This window comes from Sceloporus occidentalis, unplaced genomic scaffold (assembly GCF_023333645.1).
Source record: "Sceloporus occidentalis isolate IW3139 unplaced genomic scaffold, rSceOcc1.0.p SCAF_19, whole genome shotgun sequence".
Taxonomy (NCBI): domain Eukaryota; kingdom Metazoa; phylum Chordata; class Lepidosauria; order Squamata; family Phrynosomatidae; genus Sceloporus; species Sceloporus occidentalis.
Window position 1 is genome coordinate 10,950,824 of NW_028316999.1, and position 13,555 is coordinate 10,964,378.

Here is a 13,555-nt window from a genome sequence, read left to right on the forward strand (position 1 = left end):
AAGAGCAGAAAGAAATGCAAAAAAAAAGGGGAAAAAAGCAAATAAATGTCCCAATTCTTATTTGTATAAATGGCCAATATATCATGAGAAAAATGCCATTAAGCTAAACGTATCCTTCATTCTTCCCAGCAGAAGCTCCAATAATTATTGCCCGTTAATTACGTCAGGAAAACGGGCACACTAGATGGCGGCTTCATCTGCCGCCAAATTCTGTGTTTCTAAGCATCCTGAAACGAGATGCAGACGTTACAGTCCACAGGAAACCCGCCGCGTTCTTGCTCGTCCGCTATGTGTTCGGCTCTACACACGGACCGAGGTACACTGCTAGGCGAGCACTGACAGCACCGTGAGCAGGCGCAGGGCCTCCGGGGGGCAGGTGGCGCTGCAGTGCCCGGGCAGTGCGCTTGTAGTGAGAGCAGCGCTAGGTATACGAAGCAGAGAATAAACCGCTTGTTGTTTCCAGTGTGTGAATCCCAGCTCCCCCCTCCCGGCCTGTGAGCCCAGGCTCCTCCCTAGCTCCGGCCTCCTGTTTCCAATCCCGGCTCAGGCCTGTCTAATCCCACAGTCTCCCAGTAGCCGTCCCTTCTCCGGCCTGCTCTCCTGACAGGAGCCGTAGCTGGGCTTATCCCCTGCCCGAGGCCGGGGTTCCTGGCGTATGTTGGTCATGGAGTGAGTTGGAAGATGGCGGGCAGCGGAGATAGCCGCTTTCTGGAAGGTGAGACCCAGGCCGTGTCTACAATTCTCCCAGTGTTTATTCGTTCCCTGCCGTGCTTCACCAGCCATGATTACTATGCTACGTGCGGCTCGGCAAATGCAGTCTTTGTGTTCCTGCGAAAAGCTTAGTCTTTCATGAGGTGCCCCCCTCACAGAGTCTGCTTGATAGGTCGGGTGTTGCCCCCCTCACAGTCTGCTTGATGGGTCCGGTGTTGCCCCCCTGGCAGAGTCTGCTTGATGGGTCCGGTGTTGCCCCCCTGGCAGAGTCTGCTTGATGGGTCCGGTGTTGCCCCCCTGGCAGAGTCTGCTTGATGGGTCCGGTGTTGCCCCCCCCCCTCCTCACAGAGTCTGCTTGATGGGTCCGGTGTTGCCCCCCTGGCAGAGTCTGCTTGATGGGTCCGGTGTTGCCCCCCTGGCAGAGTCTGCTTGATGGGTCCGGTGTTGCCCCCCTGGCAGAGTCTGCTTGATGGGTCTGGTGTGTCCCCCTCCTCCTCCTCAGAGTCTACTTGATGAGTCCGGTGTTGCCCCCCTGGCAGAGTCTGCTTGATGGGTCCGGTGTTGCCCCCCTGGCAGAGTCTGCTTGATGGGTCTGGTGTTGCCCCCCTGGCAGAGTCTGCTTGATGGGTCCGGTGTTGCCCCCCTGGCAGAGTCTGCTTGATGGGTCCGGTGTTGCCCCTCCCCCCCTCACAGAGTCTGCTTGATGGGTCCGGTGTTGCCCCCCCCCTCACAGAGTCTGGTGTTGCCCCCCCCCTCACAGAGTCTGCTGGATCCCAATGCTTTTTTTGGAACCGCCCATTGGTTTGCAGAGCTTTTCTCTTAGTGTTATTATGTTATTTCATGACCCTTTGCTCCTCTTGAGGTAAACAATCCTCTCATGGGGGCATTGCTTAAGGGATTCCCCTGGTATGTAGGCACTCTGTGGCACAGGCCTCACCCCGAGAGCTGCTTCACGTTTCCCTCACTAGGTACAATCTTTGCCCCTCATGGGGGTTTCTCAGTGGACACGGGCTTTGCCTTTGGTACAGTTTATAGTAGGAACATGTAATGGGTTCCTCGCCGCGCACAGGCTTTGTCTGCTGAGTTTTGTACGGTCGGTTAGGGCTGGGTCAAAGGGGCCACCAAAATTACCAGCTACTCACCTGTTTCCTAGCGTCATCATGTGAGCTGCAGGGGGTTGTAGAGAACTAGTCTGACCCAACCTCTGCCCTCCTGATGACTTATAAAGGGACAACCTCGTACAAGAGTCACTGAGTTGACCCCTAAGAAAGTACGGGCAGCTGCTGTTTTTAAATGCATGTTTCGTACTGAAGCCGTGGATGTACACAAGCATGTTACTAGTCCTATGTGTGTGCCCAGTCACGTGCATTTCACCCCTCCCATGCATTTGCCCCTCTCTCTGCCTGCAGCTCCTAAACTTGCATGAGAACACATCACCCGCTCCCTGTGCTTATATCATTATTATTAAGATTTTTTATAGCGCCGTCAGATTCTGCAACAAAGGGTAGACGGGACATAGCGAGTAATATATAACAAGATTACATACAGAAACGAGGTGAGGAGGCCCTGCTCAAATAAGCTTCCAATCTCATGTGAAATACTCTCCGCCAGGGTGCTCCATTGCTTGCTTGCGCAGAAAGCAATCCAGAGCTGCAACTTCTCCTTACAGTATGTAACTCTTAACCGTTTGAAGAATGCCTGCTAGGTATGTACAAGGAAATTGATATGCAGGAATCAGTGAGGCAAGCACTGTGTAATGTCATGCATGTGTTTTATGTATATGTACTGTAGGTATATTTTAGTGCTAATAGATTTAAAATAAAGATGAGGTCCAATAAGTGCATTCATCTTTACCCATTTCTAAAGGCTTTTTGTTTGGGATATAATGTGTGGATGCAATAGGGGAGGATGTCAATGTTCCATGTGGCTTACAAAATATGTGCAAGAAGACGAATGCCGCCATATTCGTTGAAGAAAGTATCCAGTCACCAAAGGTTTTGAGGCCTCTGCGCTCTCCAGTAGAAAATCTAGAAAAGGGACCCATGAGTTCTCAAAAGCTTGAGGGGAGCATGAAGATCACACACACACGTACGTCAGAGAGAAAAAAAACAACTTTATTGTATCCTTATACATTGTTTCCCTTTAAAAGGCATAACATATTGGACTTTTAAAGGGAAACATTGTTGCAGAAGTCCTGTTTCACTGACCCAGCTCTCTCATGTTGTTGGTTTGCACCTGCACAACATCATCGCTAGTTTGTCTCTTTGTAGACTGTTGGGAGACAAACTCATAATTATTTGTGAAAGTGCATGAATGAACCTCTCTTCCCTGTTAAAGCAGTGTTCGTTGATTTCTTGATCCTCACAGGCTGGTTGGGTAATTTTAGGCAAACTGCTTACTGCAACATTGGCAGACACAAGACGTTCATTATAACAGCAGATGGGTCTAGCTGTAGTAATTTGCTTCATAATATGCACATTTCATGTTTTTCTTTTAAGATGTTTAAACCAGAACAATTACATTAACCCTAATGTGTGGGACTATGTTCCTTTGAGGTACCGTGACTCAGAACCCATGCCACGCAAGTCTTAGTGCCACTTGGCCTGTTCCATGATTGTATTTTTCATCAGCAGAGCCTTCGCTATGCAGTAGCTGGTGGCAGTAGACTTTGTAGTTTGCAGCTATAGCTAGTAGGCCACACTAAAACCTTTTTTTGTCATGGCTTGCTCATTCCATCTGGTTGTGGTTCTAGAAGATATCCAGATGGTTTGTAAATGGTATCAACTGAAAATGTATATTTTATAAAAAGTTTGAGTAAATACGTGAAATTTTGTCTGTACTTACCACAGAACAGCGAAGAGAAGGCATCCACAGTACTATTTCGGAAACCTCTTTCCAATTCATATAGAAGATAAAGTTCTGTCCCCTTAAAGGCACTCCCCTGTTCCACCTCACTTCTTTAATGCAGTTCATTTTACATGGACTCAGCAGGTTACATGACCTCAACTTTGTATGCACGTCACTTGGGTTCTTGGGGTTTGTGCCATAACAACAAGAGGCTTGTGCGGTCATGATGCCGGTTTCCTGCCCGGATTCCATGTATGTAACTACATGCAAATCAATGCATGCATTCTATTTTCACTGCCCTCCACCTGCTTACCATGTATGTGTTGTAGTGTTCGGCTTCTACTTCCATTACTGCCTTCATTAGAGACACAAGGGGAGGAAGAATTTTCCTCATTCTGCAAGTGCAGTAAAAATAGAACACACGTTTATCCTGGAACCGCTTTCAAAACCAGTAACTGCTAAATCAACCTTTTTCAGTGGCCCTGTGTTATATATATATATATGTAATATATATTAGTGTAATGTCTTCATTCCCAATTCTTAATAAACTGCTGTATATTCTCATTTCAGCTTTGGAAAGAGCTCAGGCAAAGAAAGATGCAGGCTTTAGAAACAGTTGGACTTTTGACAATTCAGAAGACAGCGAAGGTGATGTTGAGAAAGAGTAAGTAGAATGTCTGCGTGTTCTTACTCTTAATAAATAAGACCAAGAGCTCTTGATGTGATGGAGGCAAAATTACACTTTTAGGGTAGTATGCTGTGTGTTCATATGTTTAATATTTTTAGTGTAGTGATATTTTTTGGTGAGGAGTATTGCTGGAAGGTAAGTCGTATTAAAAAAAGTTTTTTTAGGGCGCCATCAACCTGAAATTGTTGGTAGATGGATAACGTGTAATAGACTTATATTATGGGACACAGTCATTATGTCATTTTTAGAAAAGATTTCCCAAGAGTGTAAAAAGAAAGAGAAATAAAAAAAAGTATGAAGATAACTCATTCTGTATATATTTATTTAGTTTAATTTGTAAATGCCTTTACTTATGCCTGAGCTACAATATGTAATATTTAGAGAATGGGATACCTTACGGGTGCTAATGGGGGAGAAAATGAAAAGGTTCTGGCAGCTGTAATAAGGAACATGGCAGCTGGAAATAAAACTGTAACAATTGCTCAGTGTGTTGGTTTTGCTAATGAGCAGTTTCACAGACACACTATTTGCAATTTACTGCGCAATTTTCATGCAATCTTGTCACGCGGGGTATTGCTTGGGCTGCATTCATGTATTCATGGAAGCGAGACGACGTACAGACGCTCGTTCTGTACATATTTCACCCTTCAAGGCCTCTGATTTTATGTTGGTGTATCCTGTGAATATGCATCATTTGTTGAAAGGGCAATAATGTCCTTTACAGAACGCTTTCCCTCAGCTCATTGAACAATTTTTCAATCAAATGCTGCTACCCCTTACTGCCGGACAGCACTTCGAGGTCTCTCCGTATACACACAGGCGTTGGGGCATGATCATGCTGTGGGTTGAGCTCTGCCTTTTTGTGCGAAAGCATGCTTACCTGCTCAAGAGACATCAGCAGCCACGGAAGGCTGGAAAGAAAGAAACCTGTGATTCATCGAACTATCCAAAATGTACCTTTGTTTAAAACCTGACAGCATTGGATCCCTGTCTCGGAGCCGTAGTTAATGGACGTACTTGGGCCAGCATTGTGTACTGACCTGGCCCCCCAAAAGCAAAATGTTTCTATTTGCAGAAGAGAGTATTTCCATTCTTCTGCTTCGGTTCTCAGGAACCCTCAGCATGGATGGATTCTGCAAAATCCCCCCCTGATGTGCATTTGCGTCCCCACCTCCTAGGCTCGCAGGAGATGTGTTCTGTGATACGAAGGTATTTCTTTGTGTATTTTGAAACATTTTGTTCACCTTTTTCCCCCCTCTCCTGTTCTAATCCACAGTGAGGCGAATCTGCTCAATGTAGAGCAAAGTGATGGGGTCGATGCTCAGATTTCTGAGCAAAAGGCAAGTGGTAAAGTCTTCTTATGTGTAAGTATGAGGTGTCTTGCTGAGCATTGCCAGTAATCATACAAAACGGTGTGCACATTTTTAACAGCATGAAAATCCCTTGTTTTGCAAGAAATACAGCGTGTTTTACTCCAGCTTCTATAAAGAGCTGAATCAATGTGGAGCATTATAGTGGTCTGGCTCCACCGGTATCAATTGCGTGCAACCCCCCCCTTTATTTCTGGCATTTTGTGTTTAGACTACCTTGTAAGTTATGCCATATAATAAAGAATGTTTGGCTGCTGGAAAAATATAAAATGCGCAGCTATTTTAGACCTTTTTTTCTTTTACTCCATTTTTCCGTATATAAGAACATTCATTAATTAAATCTTATGTTTACATATCTAAATGAATTTATGCAGCTTAAATATAAAAATAAAGCGAACAGTAGTGATGGTAGTGCAAGGTTTAGAAGATAACAGTTCAAAAAACACACGTGGAATGACCCCCTATTCTACAAAGTGACAAAGTGCAAACATATATTCTGGCACTTTCGCACCAGAAAAGTGTGGAGCGCTAAAATTATTTATTTTTTTAACTCACCCTTTATAAGTAGTCGCTGAGTGGTAACATGCAATGAAAAAAACCCAGAAACATCAACATGTTGGGAACCAGCAGTGTGTCTGTATATAGAAATAGATAGTATATATATATCCTACAGAGTGCGTACTCACAATTTAAACGGAGCCTTTAAAAAAAGCGCTCCTGAAAAACACACGACTGTGCCCTTAAGGCGACACTTCACCTAAACGTCTTTCTGTGGTTTCTTTCTCCGAGCCATAAAATTACCTGGCTCTGAGTTGTGGCTTGTGCCTAATATAGGGTAGGCAGACCCTTCTTTGAAGCAGGTAGCAGCTGCAGCACACCAAATGTTTGGAAATCCCAGGATGCAGTAAAATCACATTTATTTTGTAAACTTATGTTAAAATCAACCCAACAAAGTATACAAAGAATAAAATAGTGCGTACTTTAAAAGTCCTGGTAGTCCTCCAAATACGCGTTTCACCTTCTGGCTTTATCAATCTGAAAAAAAAATAAACAAAAAAAAAATATTTTAGCGCTCCACGCTTTTCTGGTGCGAAAGCACCAGAATATATGTTAAATATAAAAATGTAATAAGCTCACGCTCTTTGGTGTAAGTATTCAAGTGACCTTCGAAGGTAAGAAAAAAAAATAAAAAATGTTCTCACCGGCTTTTTGCATCTATGGACCATTTGGAAAGCTGCATGATGTATTTTGGAACTGTTATTCAAATGATCAGGGACACAAAGTAACAGACAGTAATTGGGCATTACAACCACACACAGCTGCTAGTAATGCTGAGGTCTAGCTCAAACTCGCCTTGTGGTATTATTATATTTTCCTTGTTTCTTTCAACCCTTCATTTTAGGAAGCCTTAGTTTATTTTGTAGGCTCTTGCCAAGTTAATGAGCTGTTTGGTGTCTTTCTTTGCAGTCCAGACAGCTTCGGCCTGGAACAGCCCGGGGTCTTGGAGATGTTAGAACGTATGAGAAAAGGGGCAGAGGGCTGCACTTAAAGCCTTTAAAAGGGAATGCAATCGGCCTCAACATGTTGGGAACCAGCAAGAAACTTGGGTACAGTATTTATATACTTATTTAAAGAGTACGTTTCTTATATGAAGTGCCTTATAGGAAGCTATACTCCTTGCCTTTAAAGTTGGCATAAATAATATTCCAGGGACTTATCTCTTGGAATATTACAATATATGAATCATGAATGGAGAAATACTTACTTGGTATGAGTACGTTTGATTTCTGACCAGGCCCGGACTGGCCATCGGGCACACCGGGCATTTTCCCGGTGGGCCGGGCGGCCCAGGGCCGGATTGACGTAGTGGCTGATGGAGCTGCAGCTCCAGGCACCTACCTTAAAATAGGCTCAGTCAGGACCGGACTGACTGGGCCTATGCGGCCGCAATAACACAGGGCATAAGGGGCACCTGCCCCTTAAGCCCGCAGCAACTGCGACCGTGTCCGCCTCTCTAGGAGGCCGGGCAACCCCCACCAGGGCCGGCCTTAGGGGTTGTTTTTTTTGTTTACTTTATTTAACATCCTTCATGTTAAATAAAGTTTGTTTAACTTTATTTAACATGAAGGATGTTAAATAAAGTAAAAAAAAAAACAAAAAACCCGATGTTTTAATTTAAGCCCTGTGCGGCTACGCACCCCTAAGGCCGGCCCTCGTGGGGGCTGCCCGGCCTCCTAGAGTGGCGGACCCGGTCGCAGTTGCTGCTTACGCCGGCAACAAGGTAAGTAGGGTAAGGGAGGGGGGAGAGGGATTAGATAGAAAGGGGGAGATAGAGGGGGTATGTATTGAGAACTGGGGAAGCGGGAACATAGTTAGAAGGGGCAGATAAGGGGATGAGGAGAGGGGGTAGTGTGAATGCGTACAAGAATGAATGAGTAAATGTGTGGATGAAGTGTGTGAGTGCGTATGAGAATTAATGAATTCATGTGTGGATGAATTGCTTGAATGATTTGTGAGACTGCATTAATGAATGTGTGTTAATGATTTGTGTGAATGAGTGAGTAAGTGTTTGTGTCTATCATGAATGTTTAAGTGATTTGGGGAAATGCAAAGATGGTACATGAAGGGTGGGCTTTAAAAATAAATAAATAAATAAAAATGGGCTGCTCAGTCTTAAATGCCCGGGCCTATTTTTTTGTCCCAGTCCGGGCCTGTTTCTGACCCCATCGTTTCTGTAAATGAGTAGACTGATGTTGTGATAATATGTAACTTAAAGCACATGCAGTGGGTGAAGACTAAAAAGCTATAGATTCTTTTATGAAGCACAATAAAGATCTTGCAATTATTATTTCTTACAATTTAAGACTATAGAGCTTCTTAACAAGTGCGAGAAGAGACCGGGGTTTGGTGCAATTCTGCCTCAAAGCTGTGCCGTGAGACTGGTCAAAGGAACGTTTTAGTCTCTTGTTTTGCAGTGCATATTTTCCATGGCCGCCACTGCATTTTACTGCGTGCAAATCGCTCCAAGAAAAACAGGAGTAGATGGCCCGTCTAGCTGTCAAATTCTATGTTTCCTTAACTGGTTCTTCTAATGAATGACTCCTTAACATACCTTCCCCAATGACCAAAAAAAAAGTGTCTGCCCTTTGCCTAGTGGTTGAATTACTGTATTTATATGTTAGGAGTCTTTTTTTTCTCTCCCGCTAACTTTTTTTTTTTATTCAGCTCCAATTTTACACAGGGTTGGCATTAGGAGATAATTGAACATTGTGACATGTAGCTTGTATTCTCTTTGCTTGTACAAAAACACAGATCTGCGTGCATCCAGGAAGACCGCACCAGATGCAGACTACTAAATCATTTATGCAATTTTATCTTTTTCCTCCCTCTTAGAGAAAATGTACAGAATATATCAGGTCAAGGAACTATGGTACAGGGAAGACTTTTTCATCACACCAACATCCAGCGATCATCTGTAAAAACTGCTGCCCAAAGGTAATATATTCTTCTTGAGAATTCCTCTAGTGCTGTGGTAGTTATCTATTATATGAATCCTAAAAAGAATTAAGCTTCTCACGGCTTTAAATACACTTACCAGGGCATCGTCCGTCCAAACTAAGGAGATCCAGAAACTCAAACTTAAAAATACTGGGGAAAAAAGAAAAATGAAAGAAGCTAAAAAGTAAATAAAACATGTTCCTACAAGTATGTATAAGGGACAAAAACAAAAATATATATAATCCAGAGCCCCTTGTCCTCGGCAGACTCAAATAGTAGTATGTTACCTCGGTCCTATGGAGTCCCAAGGATAAAGCACTCACAGGATTTTCACCTCAAATAAAGATGTAGTTTATTGCTACACCAACATTTGTCTCAAGTCTCCAAGACTGAAACGTTGATGCAGTGATAAACTACACCTTTAATTGAAGTGAAAATACTGTGAGTACTTCATCTATTGGAGATATATATAATCTGACAGACCGCACGGTATATCCTGGTTCTGTATGCTCTTCCAAAGGAAGTCCTGTAGTATCAGCATGAGATGGATTATTAGACCCTCAATAAAATGAATAAGGTAAAATGACTTGATTCCCTGTTGTGGAACAATAGTCTCTTTGGTGTTGCTGTTCTCGTTCTGTTCACATGTAGATGGAGTAAATTCAGTTTGCTTCACTGACCTCTCTGAGAAATTGTATAGAAAGTTGCATGACAGTAACGGATGATCTCCAAATGACAGTGGCACACACCAAATGCATGTTCTAAACACCGCTTGCGAAATCTGAGCATATTTATACACCTATACTGATGAAGCAGCGATTTGCAATAGCTTTTGGGTGTCTTATGCATTCTTCTTTTTCCTATTTCAAGCGGTCTGGACAGAAGGGAAAGGTAAGGCAATGGTTCTTAAAAGGCAGCATCGCTTTCTTGTGTTGTAATACGCACAAACATTTTTGTTCTACGCAGTCATTTGTTGTGTGTCTTGCATAGTGCATGTGTGGTTTTTAAATATTACTTTATTATGGAATAAAAGGTATTATATATATATATATATATATATATTATTTATTTTTTTTTCTCTCATCTTAAGGAAGGAATACCCACCTCACGTTCAAAAGGTAGAAAATGATCCTAGCAGATTGGCACCGTCTCAGACATTAGGTGAGTTACTCTATTTGGCCGTGCCTGGGAAAGGATCTATAAAACAAAAATATGTTGCAACCCTAAATGGGGACTAATTGTCTTAAATGTGCAATGTTGCCTCGAGTGGGCATTTCATTTTATAATCTGGCATATTGAGAGTTGTTAAATAGTGTTTATCCTCAACTGCAGGGGCACCCAGCTTTTGTGGAGCTATAAAATCACACAATATAATGCCAAGTTTTGGCAGGACATAGGGGTGATTGTGGTTCCTCAAAAGTTGTATTTGTGTTGATTCTCTTATATTTTTAGGACTGCAGTACTGTACTGTGTCTTTCTCCATGTCATTCTAAATCTGATTAGGGAAAATGTTATGTTTCCTGAACCTTTGTTACACAGATAGTATGCAAGATAGGAAGAACGACTCTGATTTGGAAACTGAGCCTGCAATAACAAGGAAGGTTCAATTGAAGCGCCGCACCAGTTTACTCGAGACGGATGTATCAATGCTTCACACATCGCAAATATGCCAGCGAGAGGTGCGTCTCGGTAACCTGATAATTTACTATGCAAGTGTATGTTATTTGTCTGGTCGCTTAACCCTTATATTTATTGTGTGCATGTTAGCTTAGCTTTGGAAGTAGCCTATTAGATTAGTTTCATGCCTAAGTAAGTAACTGGGTGAATACTAAAGGCTGATGGGAGTGAGCACTACCAGAAGAGGGTGCTGAAAAGATGCGAGTCCTGCACTTCCTAACCCATTTCATTTTAATGAGCTTATGCTCCATATAGTTAGCATAATTTTAATTGTATTTAGGAGGAACAAGACATTGGGAAGCCCCCTAGTGTCATGTATAGCACTACTAAGGAATCCACATTAAAGTACATACCATTGTTTAACCTGTATGGGGGGAAAAGGGACTTTAGGAGAAGCTGCATCCCCAGAGCTCTTTCTCTGTGATTTCGCAGCACTTTTTGGTTTCTTGCAGCAATTGAAACAAATGGGAGCACTTTTTGGTGTGTGAGCCAACACTAGAACTGCCAGCAGGCAGCGTGTTTAGTCAAATGCATCTGCTTCAAGCCTAGTAGCTGGCGGGGGTGGAAAAAGAGGCGAATGCATGAGGTGGTTCTATAGAATCCCTCCATGCGTTTACAAGGGGAACAAAACCATTTCGTGGGGACGCCAATCTGCCATAAGGATTAAAGTTTATTTTCCCAAAAGACAAACCAGTGTTTAATTTTGAGTTCCAGTGTTTTCAAATGTTCTCTCATGCAGAGGGGAATTCCACAGTGCCATTTTCTGAATGGTCTGAATACTCTTCCACGTTTTAAAGCGTCTCTGGTGGATTGTGTTTCACACAGTATTACATTTCCCCACGGTGTCTGTTTTTGCATTTTGTTGAAGAACCTGATTGTGCTTAAACATTTGTGTTGCCTAACCCCAGGGCATGGAACACAACGACCTTCCCGAATACTGCGTAGCTTGTGTAAAGGAGAATAAAAATAAGACAAAATGCCAAAGTTGTGGAGAGATACAAAGACTTTGCAAACCAGCCGCATCCCTGACCGAATCCCCTCCTCTGTCTCGGCCTTCAATACATCAAAATACCCCGGGAGAGAAGTCTGTGAACATAGGATTAAACACAAAAAACTTTTATGGCTCTAGTGCTTACAGCAACTCTGATATTGGCGTGATATTGAAGCAGGACTCTCCCAGGTATAAGCAGTATCCAGCAAATGGGAAAATCCCATCCACCAATGAGGGCAGTGCAACCAAAGGTACAAAAGTGACGAGGCCAAGGAATACAAGATCATCTGAACCCAACGACCCGAGTAAGTAGGACTGTTTATTATGCTAATGAAACCTTTTCAGAGAAAAAAAATGAGATGCTTAATGGAGATGTGTACAGAGAGAGATGTATCATATCATATATTAATGTTTAGTCCTCACAATTTATCGAACTATTTATATTTGTCTTTACTGCATCCACACAGATTAACTTTTCTCCATGTATATGTTTTTAAGTCGTGTTGTCTAGTGATGACGAGGAAGATAATGCCAGCACGGGAAGTGCAAACAGAATGGAGAGCGTCTCTCCGCGGCCCGCCGATCCTGCCTGCTCCTCTCCGGCTCCCTCTTCTGGCAAAGTGGAGGCAGCGCTGAAAGAGAACAGCTTCATATTAGAGCAAAAATTGTGTAGCAGCCCCCTTACCATTGCACTGCCCAGAAAGGCAAAGATGAAAGACCAGGTATGACTTACATGTGTTTCATTCTCTTTGATTAATCAGTAAATGGTTTGGGGTTTTTTTCCATAGCATCCGCTTTCTTTTGCCCGTGGAGACATGGGTGCTAACATTTTTTGTAAGATGTCAGAATTAATTTCATGAATACATTGTGTGACGTGGAAATTGCAAATTGTGGGTGCACAATGTATATGTAAAAAAAATTACCTCCTGCACCTATAGCCATTGAAGGAATAAATATCCATCAGACTGATCAGAGCCACCTTTAAGCAGCTTTTCATAGTTATTGTGTAGATTGATGCTTTGCTTATTCCATATTTCAGAAAATTAAGGAAAAACATCTTGAAACATGAATTTACTATTTGAATCTTCATTTTCATTTATTGAATAGTAGGATCTTTCTTGTTTTTCAGTTCGGAAATCCTGTCCCAGACACCCCTGTTAAACGACGCAAATGTTCATCATCATTAGAAGCTCAGTGTGAAACCAAGCCGGCGACTTTCACAAATAACATTTGTGAAAGTGTCATCCTGCGCTGCCGCAACGTACGAATAGGAACTTTCTGCCGAATGGTAGTGGAGCCTGTAGTGGTATGTAGTAGTTTTAATTTGCTTAAACTGATTTCATGTGTGTGGGTGTTCAGGCTTTTCAAACACATGTAGGATAAAGGGACTTAAATGCTAAACACCACTGGAATCTGTTTTGTGTAAATCCTTTTCATGGGAAAGCTTTTACAACAAAAATAGTTGTTGAGAACCTGACCATGAACGGAAGTAATCAAGCTCACGCCAACTTTCAGGAGCCATTCCTATCTTTATCAGGGCTCATTAAGCGAATATTGACGGCGGACGAGCATTGGCTGCATATCTTTTTAGAGGCACAGATCTCAACGGTGGCTCAGATACTTAAATATATAAGCAATAGAAAATGCATGTAGTTCTGCTTGTGCTGTATGTGCGGCCAGCTATCTGCCGCCATGTTGTGTTTAACCCCTTCGAGACAAAGGCTGATTTTACTTTTTGTACCCTTTGTGACAATGGCCTTTTTAACATTTCTG

General features: G+C 42.7%; 1 pseudogene; it reads left to right on the forward strand.

Annotated features, from left to right (window-relative positions):
* Window positions 1-681: 681 nt before the first annotated feature.
* The window catches only part of LOC149302395 (sentrin-specific protease 6-like), a 34,208-nt pseudogene continuing 21,334 nt past the window's right edge, over window positions 682-13,555 (forward strand).